The following is an 18,574-nucleotide window of genomic DNA, read 5'->3' as shown; positions in this document are numbered from 1 at the left end:
TACAGACCATGGGGAAAGCAACGACGACCGAACAAGGAGTAAAACGAAAAGCAAGACTAAATACACAGAAGGGTAATCACAGGACAAGATACAGCTGGGGAGGGGAGGAGAAACACAAGGGCAACAGGTGAACACAATGAGACAATCAGGCACAGGAGGGCAACTCAGACAGGAAGTGGAACTAAACATGACACAAGAGGGGAAAACATTTCAAAATAACACAGGAAACAACAAACAAAACAAGGATCATAACACATAGACTTCTATGCAATAGGCCTTCTTCCGAACAATAGAAAACTGCTGGATGAGAGATTTATGTCACTTCTGCATTGGCAACATTTTCAAACCTGGAGGTTGCCACATACAACATTTTTCTTTAAATGGTTCCTTGTCCATATTGCATGGTACCGACCACTTATTCTAACGTTTCTTACTTTTTTTAAAGAAAAACTAACTGAGGGGGCATCAAAAGTAGTCCTTTTAATAGTCCTGTTGTTTCCAGCAAATTCCTTCAGCCTAAATACAGACCCCCAACTAAACATAACCATTAAGCCACTAGAATATAGTAGCAACTTAAAAATAAAAAAAGTGAACTCCCTTTTCAGTATTGCAAATGTTTCTTTGGGGTGGATCTTGTCATTGTTTTACCGAAGTGTGTCATAAGAACAAAGATGCCATTGCTGGGAGGGGAAAACAAATTGAAGGTGATAGTTTAGTGCAAGGCAAACCATACAGCCCTAAATATGCCAACAATCAACAATACATATAGCCAGGCTTTAGGCAAAATCCCACATTCAGCCTCTTTAGTCTGCTCAAAGCCTGATGGATGTCGTTGTTGAGACGCTGGGACCACCATGGCAGCTGCCAACCCTCACAGTCTGCTCTCATCAGCTCCCACACAGCTAGTAAACTCTGTGGCCATTGTGGGCTATCGCTGCAGTGCGTTTTTGTATCATGTGGACATCATGTGGTGAGCTTTTCAAAAGGACCTGCCATCCTGTATTCCAGCAGAACAGTAGCTCAGTGCACTCAAACGTCCCCTTTGCTAAGGATTAGCTAATGCCTGGTAATTCAAGGATACCCTAGATGAAAAGAACTGAATATTGTGCGTCCTTGTACCAGCTTGCAGCAAGGTGACATCTCACTCTCATGTCGCCTTTTACTTGTTTGTTCTCACTAGCGAGCTTGATAAAGATGTTTAACTGCGAGCTGTTTCAATTAAAGTGTTTAGTCCACACCATCTGTCCCAAATTCCATTTGCTAACATGCAAACAAATTGCTTGCCTCTGTTCTGAGCAACAACAAAAAAATGCTGCCCACAAGGACATGAATTAAAGCCTAAATTACATATTCAGACAAAGCACTTGAAGGTTCTCCTTGCATTGAACAGAAACAGAAAGAAACAGATGTTGATCAGTCAGCACTCACTTCTACACTAAATTAAGCTTTCCCTGCCCCTACCACAGAACAGCGTGGAAGCACTCTTCTCCCTGAGGTATTGTTATTTAAACTGGCCTTTTGACAAGCATGCATGAAAATGGGTGCACTTAAGTGCAAGAACCGCCCTTCTGGTTCTAATCAGAGTAGTGTAGCTTGTTTAGCGTTCATAATCTGCACCCCCAACGGGCTGAAACTCAATCCAGATGCCTGCTATTTGGCAACACCACCATCCCATCCTATACTCCTCATTGGCTTCCAGCAACGACATAGTGGACTCTCCTTATGGCAGAAGATACATCTGTCATGTATGTCTTGACTTATGTAGAAGTTCATAAAGACGATCTGACCGTCTCTCAGAAAAAAAAAACAGCAACATGGGTCCCAAAAGAGACAGAGAGCTGTACAAAATTAAGCTAATAGTCGCAAGGGAATACCAACTAATATGTGATGTAAATGCAAAGTTTCCAAAACCAAATTAAATCATTATTTGCTCATGTGTGTCAGTGCCGGGGTGGTTTTTTCATAGTGAAAATGTGCGCTTTTAAACATTTAGATAAAGATCCATTCCATTGCTCCACTTTGCTGCAGTGTTAGCACAACAATCAATGTAGATTGGGGTTAACCAAACAAAGTTAGCGTATATATGAAACCTTTTACGGAAAATACCAGATAATCAGTGCCAGAGCAGACAGAGTGTACTTTATCAGATCAAGTGCATTCACCCAGCCACTCACATATACAAACACACACACACACACACACACACACACACACACACACACACACACACACACACACACACACACACACACACACACACACACACACACACACACACACACACACACACACACACACACACAAACACACACAAACCCACACTTCCCTTTTACACAAGACACCCCTTGGTTGTTACACAACAGCAAAATATTGCAGTTTGACCCAGAATGCACTGCTTTCTTTGAAGTGTGGAATGATGGGTTCATCCAAGGGAGAACCCTTGCTGTTGCTGTCTGTCTGTCTGTCTGTCTGTCTGTCTGTCTGTCTGTCTGTCTGTCTGTCTGTCTGTCTGTCTGTCTGTCTGTCTGTCTGTCTGTCTGTCTGTCTGTCTGTCTGTCTGTAAGTAAATAGCTAATGTATCGCTTATTCTTAAGTCCCAGGATAAACACACAGCTGTTCACGTACATGCAACACCTACTATTTATAAAAATAATCAATGTGATAAATCTCTGTGTACACACTTTAAAGAAGCCATACATCAAACTTTGCACCAATTCAAAACCAGTAAACCAAGCCGTTAGACATAATGATATTTTATGTATGGTAGGTCTAATTATGTAAAGGACAAATGCCAACATAATGACATCCAATATTAATGGGATGGAAACCCTTTCAATGGCGATGTAATCCTTCAGCCAAACCTCAAGGGCATCGACACAAATAGTTTAGAGCAATTTAACAAACAACATTTTTAGTTTTAAGCACAGAGCAGCGGTTTGGAACTTTTGGTGCAACATCAGGAAAGTATTTTGTTTCTGAAACCAGTATTTTAGACATTGCTTGTGATTAAAGCAATGCAATATTGTAGGTTTACAGATTGTTTATTGGTGGGTGAATATTTAACTAATAGAAAAACAAAGCAACATTCATTTTTTGCCTTTCCTTAATCAAGGTGGGTTTACTGTTCTTCAATTTGCAGTAATGTTTATCAGACTTCCATTAACGATAGTTATCAAACACCTTTCATGAGTGACCAAACATGAAAAGAAAGAATTTCCAGTTCCAGGAATATGCTTTCTCCCCAGAGGCATAGAGATGGAAGGTGGATAAATAAAATAGTTTAATCACAAGACACTTTTTTTTTTTCCATTTTTTTGTTGAGTCCTATTTTCCCCCACTATTTCATTTATTCCAGTTTTACACATTAAATTCAGTCATATGACCCCACTCATATTTGTACATTTTGTTTGTGCTTTTGGAAGGCATATGAGCTAAAATAATATATTGTCTGCCAGAGTCATAAATAGCTGTTTGGATGCAGTATTTTGTCACTACACACCACCACCATGTAAATCATTTTGTTTGTCAGTGTTTTTGCTTGTACAGCATACTTGCTTTGAATTTAATGTATCCAGGTGTGGAAAGTCAGTAATGCCCAAGAGCATTCTATATATAATGATAGCTTTTCTTCCTGTGTGTCCCAGAAGAGACCATTAACCTCAAATAGCTCTGGTTGAATGATATACTGCGATATATCAGCACCTCAAGATTTACTGTAACGTAACAGCCATACTTTGTTATAGACTTTCTCTTTTATACTACTAGCACTTACACTGGGACTCAAGTTACAAGAGATGGACTCAAGACAAACATGTTATGACTTGACAAAATTAAAGACTTGCAACTCAACATTGAGTTTTGAACAAAAGTATGCAAAATGTGTGGGTCATTTTTTTATTTTTTATTATGCTTGTTTAGGTCCCAAAACTCCAAATTTTGGAATTAGGGTACTTTGTATCTGACAGGCTTGGCCTGGAAATTTGGATTTGACCAGGGACTTGTGTATCTTGATCTGGAAAGTTGAACTTGATTTCCAACTTGCAAGTCTTAACCAGAGACCTAATAGTCTTGACTTGGGATTTAACCTCAGTCTTGCCTATAGACATTCTAGACTTCGGACTTGGCTTGGGACTTGATGTCGGACCTAACTGTGGGCTTGTCAGTCCCGACCTGGGACTTTTGACTTGACTTGGGACTTGATTTGGGAATTTACAATCTTGACTTGGGGAATGGACCTGGGACCAGAATTGGAACTTGACTTTGGGCTTGGCTTAGGATTTATTAGACCTGACCGGGGACTTTGGACTTGACTCGAGACTTGCGTGCAAAGACTAGGGACTCACTTCACTGCCTTTGTCCCACCGCTGTATAGAAGCAGTGATTTAATCTCTCTCCACACCAGATATTGCCACATACTACTGCTGGCTGGCCCTTACTATATTAATGTCGGCTCAAATCACATCATCTTTCTGTGTGATCCAGTTAGGTACAAGTGACTAAAGGCTTCTTCATCTAATACGCAGCATGCATCCAGCATTGCCACTGAAATAGTGGCCAAAGATACTGAGGGCAGACAAAAGCTGCCTTGTGTGCAGAGGCGGAGGAATGCTCCATGCCTGCTCCATGGACTTACTCTTATCTGATTGAAAGCACAAGGAGAATTGTGCTTTTATTCAGGCTTTCTTACACAAGCTGGGTAAGCCTGAGCTCCCCTGCACAGCTGCAGCAGAGTGACTCAAGTTCAAGATGTCACCCGGATAAACCCAGGAGATTTTTGTGGTGACGCTCTTCTTGCAGTCAATCTGCGTGTGTTTCTGGAAGGGGCAGAGGCATGTTCTTTGCTTTGCTACAGTCATGTGTTTTTGGGTGTGAGGGAAATGTGGCTGATGTAAGAAAAACTGTGTAATGACACCCTTGTGGTTCACTGTTCCTACCCAAGGTCCTCCATGTGTTGGCTATAAACATAGAGTCCCACCTTTACATGACCTCACTATACTCACACAAGTCATCCCATTACCACCTTAAAAACATAAATAACGTGCATATGAGGAACATAGGCACAACGGATTATGCTTGAGCAACGTCTTGATTCCAGTTCTGTGTGGGAAGGTTAGGTGGGTATGTCCAACTGTCTGTCGTGTGCATGTCTCTCAAAAATCCTGTGCGGTGAATGTAGACCTCCCATAAAAGAAGGTTCCAGACAAGGGCGGCCACCTTAGCTCTACCTCCACATAAACCCCCCACAATGCATTAAAAAGGCCAATAAAAGGGCTGCTGGCAGGCAAAGAGTGGGGAATGTCCAGGGAGTACAGAGCGGATGGTAAAATGTGATAGAAGCAAACAACTGCGGTCCATAGAATTGTCAGACAATAAGCATCATTTATTTTCACCTGCAATATTGATTTTTTTTCAGGAGGCATGTTTATACACAGGAGAGCAGGAGCTTGCACATCTGATAAGGGAAGGCCTCAAACAAAGCACCAAACACAAGAACAATAGAGAGTTGGAGGACTTTGGAAGGGATGGGGGCCCAGAGAGGGAAAGCTGAAAGGCCCACAGTGCAGCAGGAGACAGAGAGAGGGAGGCACCCAGCGCCATGCTGACAGCACCACTCTGAAAACAACACAGCAAATGTGTTTTGCCATCGTCTTTCACCAGATCACAGATCAGCTGCTCCATGTTGTTATTCAGAATTTCAATTTTTTTTCAGATAATCAGAAATCAGAGGATTCTCTTTTTGGGGGCCAATCCGTTTGGAAAAATGAATGAAATCAGCTTTGAAATATGTCAGCTTGTTCTGACATGAAACTCCAGAAACCTCCATGAATGAAAATTATCACAGTTAATAGAATACAATGTACGTCTGGCATGAGCAATTTCCACAACCAGTTCTCTCATCCCAAAGTCAATGGGGTTTTTTTAATGGGTTTTGGTTAGATGCCTGAAATAGGGTCTGTTGTTAACAGATGTTTAACATACTTAAACATTTGGTTCTACAACATAAAATTGGTCAGTAAATATCCCACTTGTGAATTTTTAAGCTTTTACATGTTTTAAATTACACTACGTAAGTTCATTGTGCCGAACACTAGTTTGTTTTTAGCTAGCAACGGTGGCGTTGAATGCAATTGCGGTGTAATTTTTTTGTAGCCTAACGTTAGCTTTGTACTGGCGATTGCATTTATGTGTCAAACATCATAAAAGTGGAGTTCATTAGTGAAGATTATCTTGCATAACAAGAAAGTTTCATAAACATTTGTTTGCCACAAAATTGATTGATAAATCCTATCGTTTTTTGTTGTTTGAGGAATGCCAACTTCAGAGGTGGCCTAAAAAAAACAATCCTCCCTGCAGTACTTCAGCTAGACAGAAGCTAAACAAGCTTCCACCATATGGCATCATTATAAAACATAGAGCCTGATTTGAGTAAGGCTAAAGCTAACCCCAATGACACATTTTGAAAGCATTTTGAGGACATCCTTCTGGTGATAAACATACTTTATGTTTAATCTAATGAGTTTCCAGTGTGTAGAAGGTGTGAGGTTCAGCGTCGCCCTCAGGTCCTGCCTGCCTCTTTCAGAGAATCAAGTGCCTGAATTAGGACACAGTCCTCTTAATATCACATGTGACCCATTGAAACAAACAAACATATAACACAATTCAGAATTCTCCTAGGCTTATAAGCGATAAGGTTTATGATTCCCTCAAGTTGTATCACAAGTTGTCTGTGTTATCTGATGAAATATCAAACTAACAAAAATCATGAATTGCTGCAGTATGTTTTTAAAAAATGCACCAAAAACAACAGCGTTTCACTGTTCGTTGACAAATTCATTATTTGTTTTACAGTAACAGGTTGGTACTGCAGAAGTGACAGATTTGAGTAATGACCGAAGCCCACGGAGTCAGTGCCCTTATTTCATCAAGAACGCCATCATTGGGGCTGGAGGCGTGGTGACAAAAGATTATCCCTGCGGCCAAGATGATGATTTAATATCACATCTTACTATGCCAGAGAGGCTGATTTCCCCTCCTTTTTTATCCTCATGTGAGTCATAGGAGCGTTGTGTACTTTGCAAAGGAACTAATGATTAATCGTTTTGGAACCCTTTATGCAGAAACCCACCTAGTCTCTAATGAATACACTATGATGGTTATTATTCATATTTTCACATCTATTCATGTCCTTCCTGCTTCTTTTTTTCCCTTCAAAGAGCAGTTGAAAAATACTGAATTGAACATTCATTCTTAACATTCTTAAATGCCCAAAAATCTGCATAAAAGTGCACCCCATTGTTCTTTGTCACATACTGGAGTTGCTGCTTCAACAAGAGACATCACGCACACAACAGATGTTTTAATTTGAGTCGTGTTTGTGTTCTAATACAGCCCTTCAGCTTCCCACTGTGCTGACAGATTTCAGGTGGCCAGTCAACCATTTAATTTGAATCAGAGCGAGATTAATGAACTTCATGTGCATGTAGTTTCATATTCGCTAAGCCCTCCAGTAAGACATAGCATAACCCCAGAGGGAGAAATGTTGCTCTTTGAACTTTAGAAGAACATTAGTGCAGGAATGTGGATTATTAGCGTTTGAAGCTGGTTATATAAAAATACAGCCCTCTTTCCTTTCTTTGGAGAAAGCCTGGTGTTATTTGAAATGGACTTCAAGGAAGTTCATTCACAAGCATCTCCATCCTCACACACTAGCAGGTGAACTGTGTGTCTAGGAGTTTTGCTTGGCCTGCATTGTTGGCAAAAAAGATGAACTGTTATAGACTTTGGTGTTCTGTTATAGTGAAACATTAGACAAGATAGTGGCAAAGAACGAAATATGTGATTTTATTGCGGATCAGTGGAGTATGAGTTTATTCCATTGCAAGATACCAAGAAAAACAGTTCTGCCTCAAAGGCCGTCCATTTTTCAAATTTGAATCCGTTTCATATATGCAGAATAACTTATTAGACACCTGCCAACCAATTAGAGACAAGTATTCTCCATGGCTTTGCTAAAGTGTGTTTGTATCTGACAGGTTTTATGCTTCCAAGGGCTGGCAGCGGTTGATGAGGGGGAAAGAGGTGACATAAATATGTAATTTCAGGCCGTGTTGGCGTACATCTGCTAACACAGTTGAGGTCTCTTTGATGCATTTTATATTATACAGTATATTTTGCCCATCTAGAAATAATGACTTGAGCTGTTGCTGTATAAACACGTTCTAGCCGACATGTACCTTATGTGACTGTGAACATGTGGTGCTATTCTGCGGCTGTGTTTTTTACAAATGGCTGGTTGAAGTTAGATCCCCCGCTGGTTGCCATTTGGTACACCACAAGGGTGGAGAAAGATAAATCTCTTAGAAATTGTGGTTTTAGACTGATCTGGTGGTGGAGCTACAACATGACCATAACCACAACAAGAAGGTGTACAGAGCATTTTGATTAGAACACATATGGACGTCATATGTAGTACAAGGTTGTGGCTGATATCTACAATGGGTGACTAAAAGGAGGGAGACAACTAGAAACTGACCCATTTTTGTTGCAGCCATTGAAAATCACTTAGATTCCTGCCAGGAATTTACATATTATATGTTTTCTAACACTAAGTTAAACATGTACGGAAAATCGGTACTGTGAGTCAGTAACCCGACGTGTGGACATGTCAAGTTACCATCCAGTGATAAATTAATGTATTATATTTACATAAATTAAATCAAGGTATATTTTAGGAATACACTTAACTTATTTCTTACCCAGAGTAGGATGAGAATATCGATGTTGAACGAGCGTCTTTTATGGAGTTATGTATCTTTCTTCTTTTTTTGCAAGTCAAGAATGAGAAAAAAAAGTCACAATGTACTGATAAAATTCAGAAGTCTGTATTCCAAATACTGACTTTTTTACCAATCTGAGCAAACAATATTTATTTTCCATCAGATCTCCAACCTGTACATATTATTTTACTAGCAGATTATATTAAAAACAAGAAGGATGGAGCGTGTCTTAAATAGCGCCAACATAATAGGTTCACATTGCCCAATATAGATACCATTAAAATAGTCATTAGTCAAAGGCAATTATTATTGGACAGCATAACGTTTAAGATAAATTGCAAGCAAAAAAGCATGTCTCACTCTACGTGATACAAGCAAACTCTTTTAAAAAACAACAAGTTATCTTAGAGCTTCTTTTTCTGCCCTTCTTTTGTCTAGTTGCCCATTTTCAGAGGTATGAAAACCCGGTATCAGCACTTTATGACAATGACAGTATTGAAATTTGAAATAGAAGTTTAAATGTTCTATTAATATAAAGTGAAGTCCGGTTACCGGATGGGCTCTATAAAACAGTTGGTAGTTAGGGTTGCTTTACTCAAGTACATTTCAGAGGCCCATGATTCTTTACTTTTACTGAGTAAAGAACTTTAAGTTTGAGTATTTTTAAACATGAGTATCTGTACTTCTACTTGAGTGAAGGATGTGTGTACTTTTGCCATCTCTAACCATTTCATAAAGTCAATAACCATGCTTCTTTAAAATGCTGAACTAATCCTTTAAATCACTTATTTTTAAATAGTTTCTCTTTGCTTTTAGCTATTCTCGTATTGTTTGTATATGAATGTTTGTTGGTCATTACCATGAAAGAGGGCCCCTCTCAGAGGAGTCTCGGCAGGAGACAAGCGTTATCAGTCGAAGTGTTATCTGATGAAGGGGCCCCAAAACCATTTCACCAGGCCTTGGTAGTGGCAGAGGAGGCTCGTGGGAGATGAAGGAGAAAAACGAAGAAGGTGGGGGTGTTCTGCTCCATTAAGAGCTGCAGAGGGAGGTGTATATATCCACCGAGAAGGCTGCCGCCAACTGTCCATTGACTTAAAAACTCTTTGCTTTCATCACAAAGTACCCCACAGACAGCTTAAGAAGTTTAAACACACATAAACAAACACAGGTCAATGACATCAAAGGTTGATAATGTCACAGAGCTGGATGTATCACGAACGGGACATTTTAATGTATCTGAATTACTAAGAGTCGGAATAAAAGAGGGAATTTCGACTATTTTGAGCCGAGTTTTTTTAAAGTTAGGTAAAGCAGAAAGATTGTGGTTTCCTAGAAAGAAAAAAGGGGATAAAAAATAGCTTTTTCGAGCAATTGCTTCGAAACTTTTTCTCATCTCTCTGCTTCACTAGAACTCAAAAAGACCTTTTGACGTCAGGCTTCCCCAGACACACACTCAGATTCCTAAGTGTAACTAAATCACCCTAAAGGTCATGTGCATCTATCAACCTGAAGATATATGTTCTGTTTATTGCCCATAAAGATCATTAGCATTTCCTCCCTGCTGTGTTCTGTTTCCTTGTACAAACATCCACACCAATTCAATTCTCAGGACTCAGAAAGCCTGGCCTTATTCACAGAGAGAAAGCTCAAACAGCCATGCAACAGAGACCAACTCCATGCACAGATCGAGAGTCATAAACGCAGAGGTCCATGGGCTCTTTGTTCTCGATTCAAAGAGTTCCTGTCATTTCCTTTCTCTCTTCCCGTTGGGTCCCGCACAGTTCCTGTCAGTCTCTGTTATTCTAAAAATGTTTTCAGAGGCAATAGGCCTCAACTGCCTTCAAGCAGCACACATGCACAAAAGAAAGACATTATTGTTTTTTTTCCTTTATTCATTATATGTGTCACTGTCAAAGATGTTTCTATGCAAAACAAGAAGGGCATCGGAAGGTCTGCAACAGTGGTGCGTTGGGTCTGCATAGCTCCACTTAAGTGGAAGCATTTGGAGCGCTAGTTGACACTATCAGACACGCAGGGCCCCCCTCCTCCCTCAAGGACGCTTCTGATAGCCCTCCCGAATCCACCGCCACTGCTCCTCCAAGTCTCTCCATCGTCATAGGCTATATTATATTATACAAAAAAATATATGTATATGTGTATGTATATGTTAAAAAGACACACAAACAAAAATGAAAGAAAGACGATGCCCCGACGCGCCTGGGTAGACTGTCGGAATGGTGGTACTAAACTGTCGGAATGGCGGAACTAAAATTGTGTCGGAATATGGGCATGTCGTTATAGGGGTATGTCGTAATAGGGGTATGTCGTAATAGGGGTATGTCGGAACAGGGGCATGTCGTTATAGGGGTATGTCGTAATAGAGGGTGTTACCCCGCTATGGATAGAAGATATCAAATTATGTGTTGTTATGTATGATGGCTTTGCTACACAAACAAGTTCTATTATACATCTTCCTCAATTATATCTACTATTTATTCTCTAACATTAATCTCATAATTTCATTTATAAGTCTTCCTGTTGCACTATAAATCACAAGGAGGTCCTGGCTTGTCTGTGCCTGTACGTCATTGGGGGAGGTGCAGCAGAAGGGTGAATGGAGAACACTTTTAACGAGACAAGCTCTGCTTTTATATGAGCAGTCAGCGTCCAGTGTGGCTCTGACTGTGATTAAAGATGATGGATTTCATTAAAAAGTAATGAGAGTCATGCATGTATGCTTCTTGTTCTTCCATTAATAGGCTTATGATATGAAAGCAATGTACAGTATGCTTCTACTTGATGACTGGGGCTAAAAAATATCAGCTGACTTGAGGTTGTTTGTTGCACAGGCTGAAAGCCAGGGGGTTGTTCTTTATGGTTCACCTCCATTTCCAGACTAAACAGGCATATCTTACTGATAGAACAGCATGCCATGTATAGCAGGGATGGTTCATTGTGGAATGTACAGTTCTTGTGCAAAAAAATAACTACTCTACACATACATACGCACATGCAGGCAGTCACTGTAGTGGATGGAAGACCACAAGGGTGTAGGCAGACAGCCAGTGAGTTAAAATGAGGCCCAAAGTAACCATTCTGAAATGAAGGCTTAAGAGCACAGCCAAACCGCGACATCAAACACACAGACTCACACGGAGTGAGAGGAAAAGGACACTGAATCCAAACAGTTGTTAGAGATGTTGTGTGCGAACTAAGGTCTATAGAAAAAAAAAATTGGAAGGACAGTAAATTCTCCCAACCGCTCCACTTTCCGATTTGTTGTGAACATCTTTGAAGAAAAGCGAAGAAAACAATGCCGACCACGCCAAAAACAAAACTCTGGGTCAACCAAAAAGCAAGATCAAACAGCTTAAACTGCTGCTGCTGCTGCTGTGCTCTTATCTCATTTCCATTGCATTTTATGGCAAGGCTCTACTCTACTCAACTCAACTCGCTTTTCCACTAGCAGTTCTAGATAGACAATGAATACTTCTCCAATGTCTTTAAAACTGTCCAGGAACACAAGTGATCAGCGCGCCTGCAGTGCAGAAGATGTTAGAAATGACTTAGAATTAGGAAAAAACTATGAAGAGTGGTTTCGGTGGATATGGAAGTGGTTTTACTTAAGTAAGAAAAGCTTTAAATCCGGGTTGACTGGTGTTTGGACCAACCCTTCCCAATTTTATGCAAATGTTCATACTGTTTATAATACATCACTGGTCCTGGCTTGCGGTAACAGCATTTATAATAAAACTTTTAAATACAAAAATGATTTTCGTAGATATGACCAGTTAACAAATACTGCCTGGGATATTAATCCTTTTTTGACACCACCAATGCTGATGCTCCAGGCGAGGTGAGCAAATACTCTAATGTGGAGTTAAAAAACTGCAGGCTATAGATTGGTCAGACAGAATCATCTGTTTTGAGTTATGGAACATTTTGCACAAACCTTCTGTTTTCAAAAAAAAGGCAGGTTAAACTCAAATAGTGTACGCACATTTTTTATTCACCTGACAAAAACCCTACAGCATATTATTGACCAAGTGCAGACATTGCTGTGCTTGTTGCCAATAAAAGGCTTCAGTGGGTGTCGCTTGAAGATGATATAACAGCAGTTTTGCGCAGTGTCACTATGCCAATGAGTGGAGGAACTTGCATAAACTGAGGGGGCAGTGTAAAATGAAATACAGGAAAAGAGTGAAACCTAATCTTGCTATGGATATAAGCTATAAGTCATCAGTGAGTCTTTATATGAAATCAAACATAATAAGAACAGGAGGTTATAAGCTTTGTGTTATACTGTGATTAGAGCCAGAGAGGGCCAGACCTTTATTAGTTATCTTGTTTTTTGTGACCTTATTAGGTCATTTTAAAAAGCTGAACAGTCCTGATTAGGTCAACTTAAGTCTTACAAAAGCATGATAAAATCTACCATGATAATTTCCATTTCACATTCCATGAATGTGAGAGCAGTTTTTTTGACAATGGAAATAACATTTGTTTTATTCTTTCTTATTTTGATAATGTTGGATTCCAACACTTTGAAGGCCCATGATAAACGTAGCAGAGTGATTTATATATCTGCTGCTACTTGGGCTTTTTCTTATGCTGGAATATTGAGACTTTTCTTTCCATGAGACATCTGTCATCTGACATTTTCCACCAACTCTTTGTTTACGGGGATTGTTTTCTGTAAATAGAAACTGTCACCAGCTAACAGTGGATGCTATGGGGTCGTGAAATATGACCACAGTTACTGAAAGGACATAAACACAACTTGGCAGCTTCACCTGCACAGAAGCAATTGTCTGTGCCAACAGGGATACCAAGTACATCAAGGAGCTGTTTCTGAGGCCCAAACAGGGATTTCTTTCTGTATGAGAGGATTAAGTATTCGTTGCCAAGAATTACACTGACTCATAGTCCAGAACAATTACCTTTGAGATCATTTTCACACAAAAAAAAGTATGCTTTTCCCTCAGAAAAAAAGCTTTTTGATGAATGACTGAAAAGTTGTTTTGCAGAAACAATTGCAGGAATGGAGAAAAAAAAGACAATACTTTCCGATTGTACAGCGTGTCTGTCTGAGTACAATCCTTGAGGGAGAATCGTGTTTGTATAAAAGCTTTCATGCCGTTCCAGAAAGTTTGGAGTTCCTGCTGTCTGCAGACCGAGAGCTCCCTGAACTGGGAGGTCAGTGGGAGGGAAAGGTGGTTCAGTGCTGGAGCCAAAGCCAGAAAAAAGCCAGAGGCCAGAGCATTATGAAACACACAAACACACAGCTGTGTGTGGACAGCCTCCCACTGTTCTTGCCGATCCACCACAACAGCCCACTAATCCCTCTTAGATCTGCTCATCAGGGCCAGACAGTGCCCATCCAGTGGCGCTCTTGCATCTGGTGGAACCAAACAGCGGAATAATCTTGGCTTACGGCTGCAGCAGAATGGTGCGGGGGGCCCATGAGGTGGTAGTCCTGGGGGCTCTCACCAGATCCCTTTGCTACCCTAACACTTCTCTCTGTCCTGCTGAGAGAAAGAAACATGAAAGGAGGAGGACTTATGAACCATAAACACATGTGTTGTTCTTTTTCTCGTGTCATGTTCAATTTATAATTATCAACATGAGTCAACTGGTTCCCAAAATAGACAGTACATGAACACATGCAAAAAAAATATTTGTAATATCCAACTGTAAAAAACAACAAAGTGCAATTAAAAGCCACCAGACTCTTATACAATGGATTGTTCAAATCCAATAAATTCTTAACTAGATTAGGTGCAAGAGGATTTGCATGGTCGCCCCAGACTCAGCAGCTCAAAGGAAAACTGAACAGTTTAATGTGATTAAACCACATGTACAAGGCATTGTGCTTGTGTTTACTTGCACACAATCAATCAATTTTTCCTCCTAAAACAAAAAATATCACAAGATAAGGATGTTTTTACTTTTAACCAATGACAACTTCTTCTTATAGAATAAATGACCAATGGGTGTAGCTCTCTGAGAAATGATAATAAAGGACAGCAGACTTTGCTGATGAGGGCATCTAGAAGTTCCAGAAAACAGTGATCAACTCGCTATCAAGAAGCTATAAAATACAAGTCATTAATTAGCCTCCTGATCATTAAGAGTACATATTTAACCACATATTCCAAAAGAAGGAACACCAATCTTGTGTATTTACACTAAGGCTTTATGCTGGCTGACCTGATTTGAACCCCCATATTTTGTGACAAAAAGCAACAAATGAATTTGCCTTGACAGACAGAGAAAAATCCAAGGAACGTGCCATTAAACTACTGTTTAAGCATACAGCTGAAGTGGATGTTATTTGAAAAAGATACATTACAAGGTTGACCTCAGGTCAGTGATCATTCCTTCGCTGGGGACAAGCTAACAGCAGAGCAGCAGGTCGAAACAGCTGTCTGCATGTTTTCTTTTCCTACAGTTGAGCACCACCTCAGTTACCCTGCATCCACTTTATACAAACACGCCCATAACAAAAACATGAGCAGTCCTCTTCACTTACTCCAGGAATGTTACAACACTATGAAGGCCTCTCTGCAGCTATGCAATGCAGGAGATAATATCTACATGCTGATGTGTGCAAGGTGAGGGTCGCTCATGATTTATGCAATAATAAGACCCAACGACACATTTTGTTTGTGGGACAGCCATGCATTGAGTTAGTGAGTTAAATAGTAAAAGTACGTTTATTCAAACTTTACTTTTAAAGAAAACCCAATTAATTCCTCCCCAATATTGTAAAATAGTTTTGACATCACAAAAATCAACACACAATGCATAATTGTGCAAGCTTATCAAGTCAAAAGTGACCTCTACATTATTGTAAGACCTCACCTCACCATTGAAGAAAATGGCCCAATATGGTATGTTCCAATTTAAATAAACAGCTTCTTCAGCTGAAATGAAACCTTCAGAAAAAAGAACTTTACCATTGAAATTCAAAGTTACGGAAATCTTTTTCAAATGTATAAATGGATATCATCTGCATTACAGAGATTATAGATATGGTTTTTAAAAGTATTACTCTTCTGCCCAAGGGTAGGTATTAAGTAGGTAAACTGAAAAGAGCCCAAATGGGAACCATGAGGCACTCCACAGGGGAGGGCAGCAGTCTTACGTTTCCTCTGCATTTGGCTGTCTAGTTGCTACTGATTTACACTCAACCAGATCTGGCATGTATGGTCTTTGTCTGACAACTTAACACATTCTTTATTAATTATAATAAATAATATAATAATACTTTGTTGCACTGACTTACTTCTTCAGACTACAAGAAGTAGCTCCAGTTTAGCAGATGTGTTATTGGCCATCTAGCATTTGCATAAACCAAAAAGAGTGCTGTGGGCCAGGATTAAAAAAAATTCACTATTACTTGTGACAAGTAACAAGTTTATTCAAATTCATCATCAAAGATCTGAGGGGAAACACAGATGCTTAGGAACCAGGCCTACATTGTCATGTCATATTAATCAAGGCTCCACTGCTATTCCAACACCGTTGTATGTATTTATATTCACCTACAATCCAACATTTCTAATATGTTCACATTTATGTTATAATCAAATTGAATGATACAACCACATGCACGCCACAAGCAATCCTGCTGACACAAACACATATTGCTTCATGGAGGGCTTTTTTCCAGGAAGCAGTCTGACAGGATGACAGACCCCCGTGTTGTGCCGAATCAGTCGTGATGGATAAACAAAAACAAGCTGCAGGCTTCATTCTGTTGTTTATATTATGAACTTGTTTTTGATTATAATGGGAGCTTGCTGTATCCAGGCTCTGCTCTCCCGCTGAACATCTGACGTAGCATTGCACTTGTTTGTTTTTAGAAGTATGGGTGTGTGCAATCATGTTATCCATTGTAATTGAATCTGCTTTCCCATCGTTTATATGTGGGTTTTAAATGTCAGCTTAACTTGATGAGTTATTTCTAATAAAAGGCAGAAGTCTTCCCCTTTCTACATCAATTAGGCACGCAGGATCCACAAATTACTATTTGTGTGAGTCGTAAATCACTACGTGTTTGTGAGGAGCTCTTCAGCCCTCATTTATCCACTTCCTCCTGCTGTCTGAAAATGAGGAAGCATCCCAGCCACTGGACGCTGGTGTCTGGCCTGCAACACACTATAATCCACCACAGACTTAATGAGCTTAATGTGCACTCCCAGGCCTCTGGGCTTAAAGGCATGTGCCCGAATCCATTGCACTAATGTGTATGTGCGTTTTCTCCACATAAAAAAAAACATTCACACAAAGCTATGAGGTGTGTCTGCTGTTGTGATTGGTCATTTGCATCATCTTATTTTGGTACGGTAACATCTCTATTATTGGAGCAGTTATCTGTAACAAAGACATTGAGTCATGATCCTTTGAAATATTTATGAATTTCAGTGTGACTGCAGACACTGTGGTTTGATCATTATCATTAGACTCACATTACGTGTCTTTGACCATCTGCTGCCAAAGCGACTGTGCAAACAGCTCACATGAATCCGAGGCTGTCTGAGACTAAGTGTAGACTTTCATTTGTAAACAAGCCATATGTCGTCATGCAGCCCTAAGTCTTTAAGGGAAAGTAAATGCAGACCAGAGCCTTGCAGTAGTGCTGAGGCTTCCAAGAATAGGAACAGATTTCAGAGCTTGATTGGGGATAAACTGTGACTTAGTCCTCAAACCCGAGGTCCACTCTGGCCTACACTTACACTAATTTGTCCCCCAATTAATGACCACAGCACAGGCATTGTCACGCATTAATCTACATGTATTCCTTATTTACACATGCGATACAGAAAAAAAAGGTATGTTTTTCAGATGTCACACAGTAAGTTATATCAAATATCCTTTTAAAAACACTGAACTACTAACTATTCATGAACAGTACAGCAGATACTAGATACTAGATATGATTTACTTTTGTTATACCTCGTCATTTAAGATAAGTTAGGTACTTGGTAGTATTTAAAGAGTCGTCTGCATTGATGGAATCTAAAAAAAACAAGAAATTATAAATTTATTATAGCTTTTGGAGTACTGATATAAAATCAAGCAATGCAAATATTTTAGTTACCTCTGTCAATTGAAAACATCATATCTATATCTACCATCGTATGTAGTTCAATAAGGAAAAATATAACGGACATTTTGAAACGCTGCCTGTTGTGAGTTTTGCATTGGTGTTGGTATAATCTGAATGCTCATGGCCTTAACATGTCTTATCTGACAAATGAGTCAACAGTTAAATTGATGGAAGAACTCTAAATATTTGTGCATAGTCCTCTATGTTCTACTACTGTTTGATAAGAAGCAGAGATAAAGGATAAAAGCCTCTTGGTCCTAGCCAGCCTGGTCAAAGTATGACGACAAGACCCCCTCTTGTCGTCATACTTTATTTCTACTACATTTCTAGAGCCTCATCATCATCTGCATCCTTGAGTGAATTGGTGAATATCTCCCCGCTCTTCTAATGCAAATACTCCTCTTGAACCCTGCTTGCTTCTGATTTGGCTTCATCATTGCTGCAGCTGTGGAAAGTGTAAGGCTTGACATTTAAGTCTCACTCCTGAGATGCAGAGCTCTTGCATAAGAGATTGCTATAGCACATGGAAAAGGAAAGATTGAATGTTTCCACTGTATTAATCTGCTGTTTGCTAACTGTAAAAGCTCAGTTCATGGTCTCCGGCAGTGGCTCAGTCAGTAGGGGCTTGGACTGGGAATCGTAGGGTCGCCCGAACATACTTGACATATGAAATGTGGACTGT

The sequence above is a fragment of the Eleginops maclovinus genome, chromosome 16 (genome assembly GCF_036324505.1).
Source record: "Eleginops maclovinus isolate JMC-PN-2008 ecotype Puerto Natales chromosome 16, JC_Emac_rtc_rv5, whole genome shotgun sequence".
NCBI classification, from domain to species: Eukaryota; Metazoa; Chordata; class Actinopteri; order Perciformes; family Eleginopidae; genus Eleginops; species Eleginops maclovinus.
The sequence above is the reverse complement of the archived record's forward strand: the minus strand, read 5'-3'. Positions refer to the sequence as shown.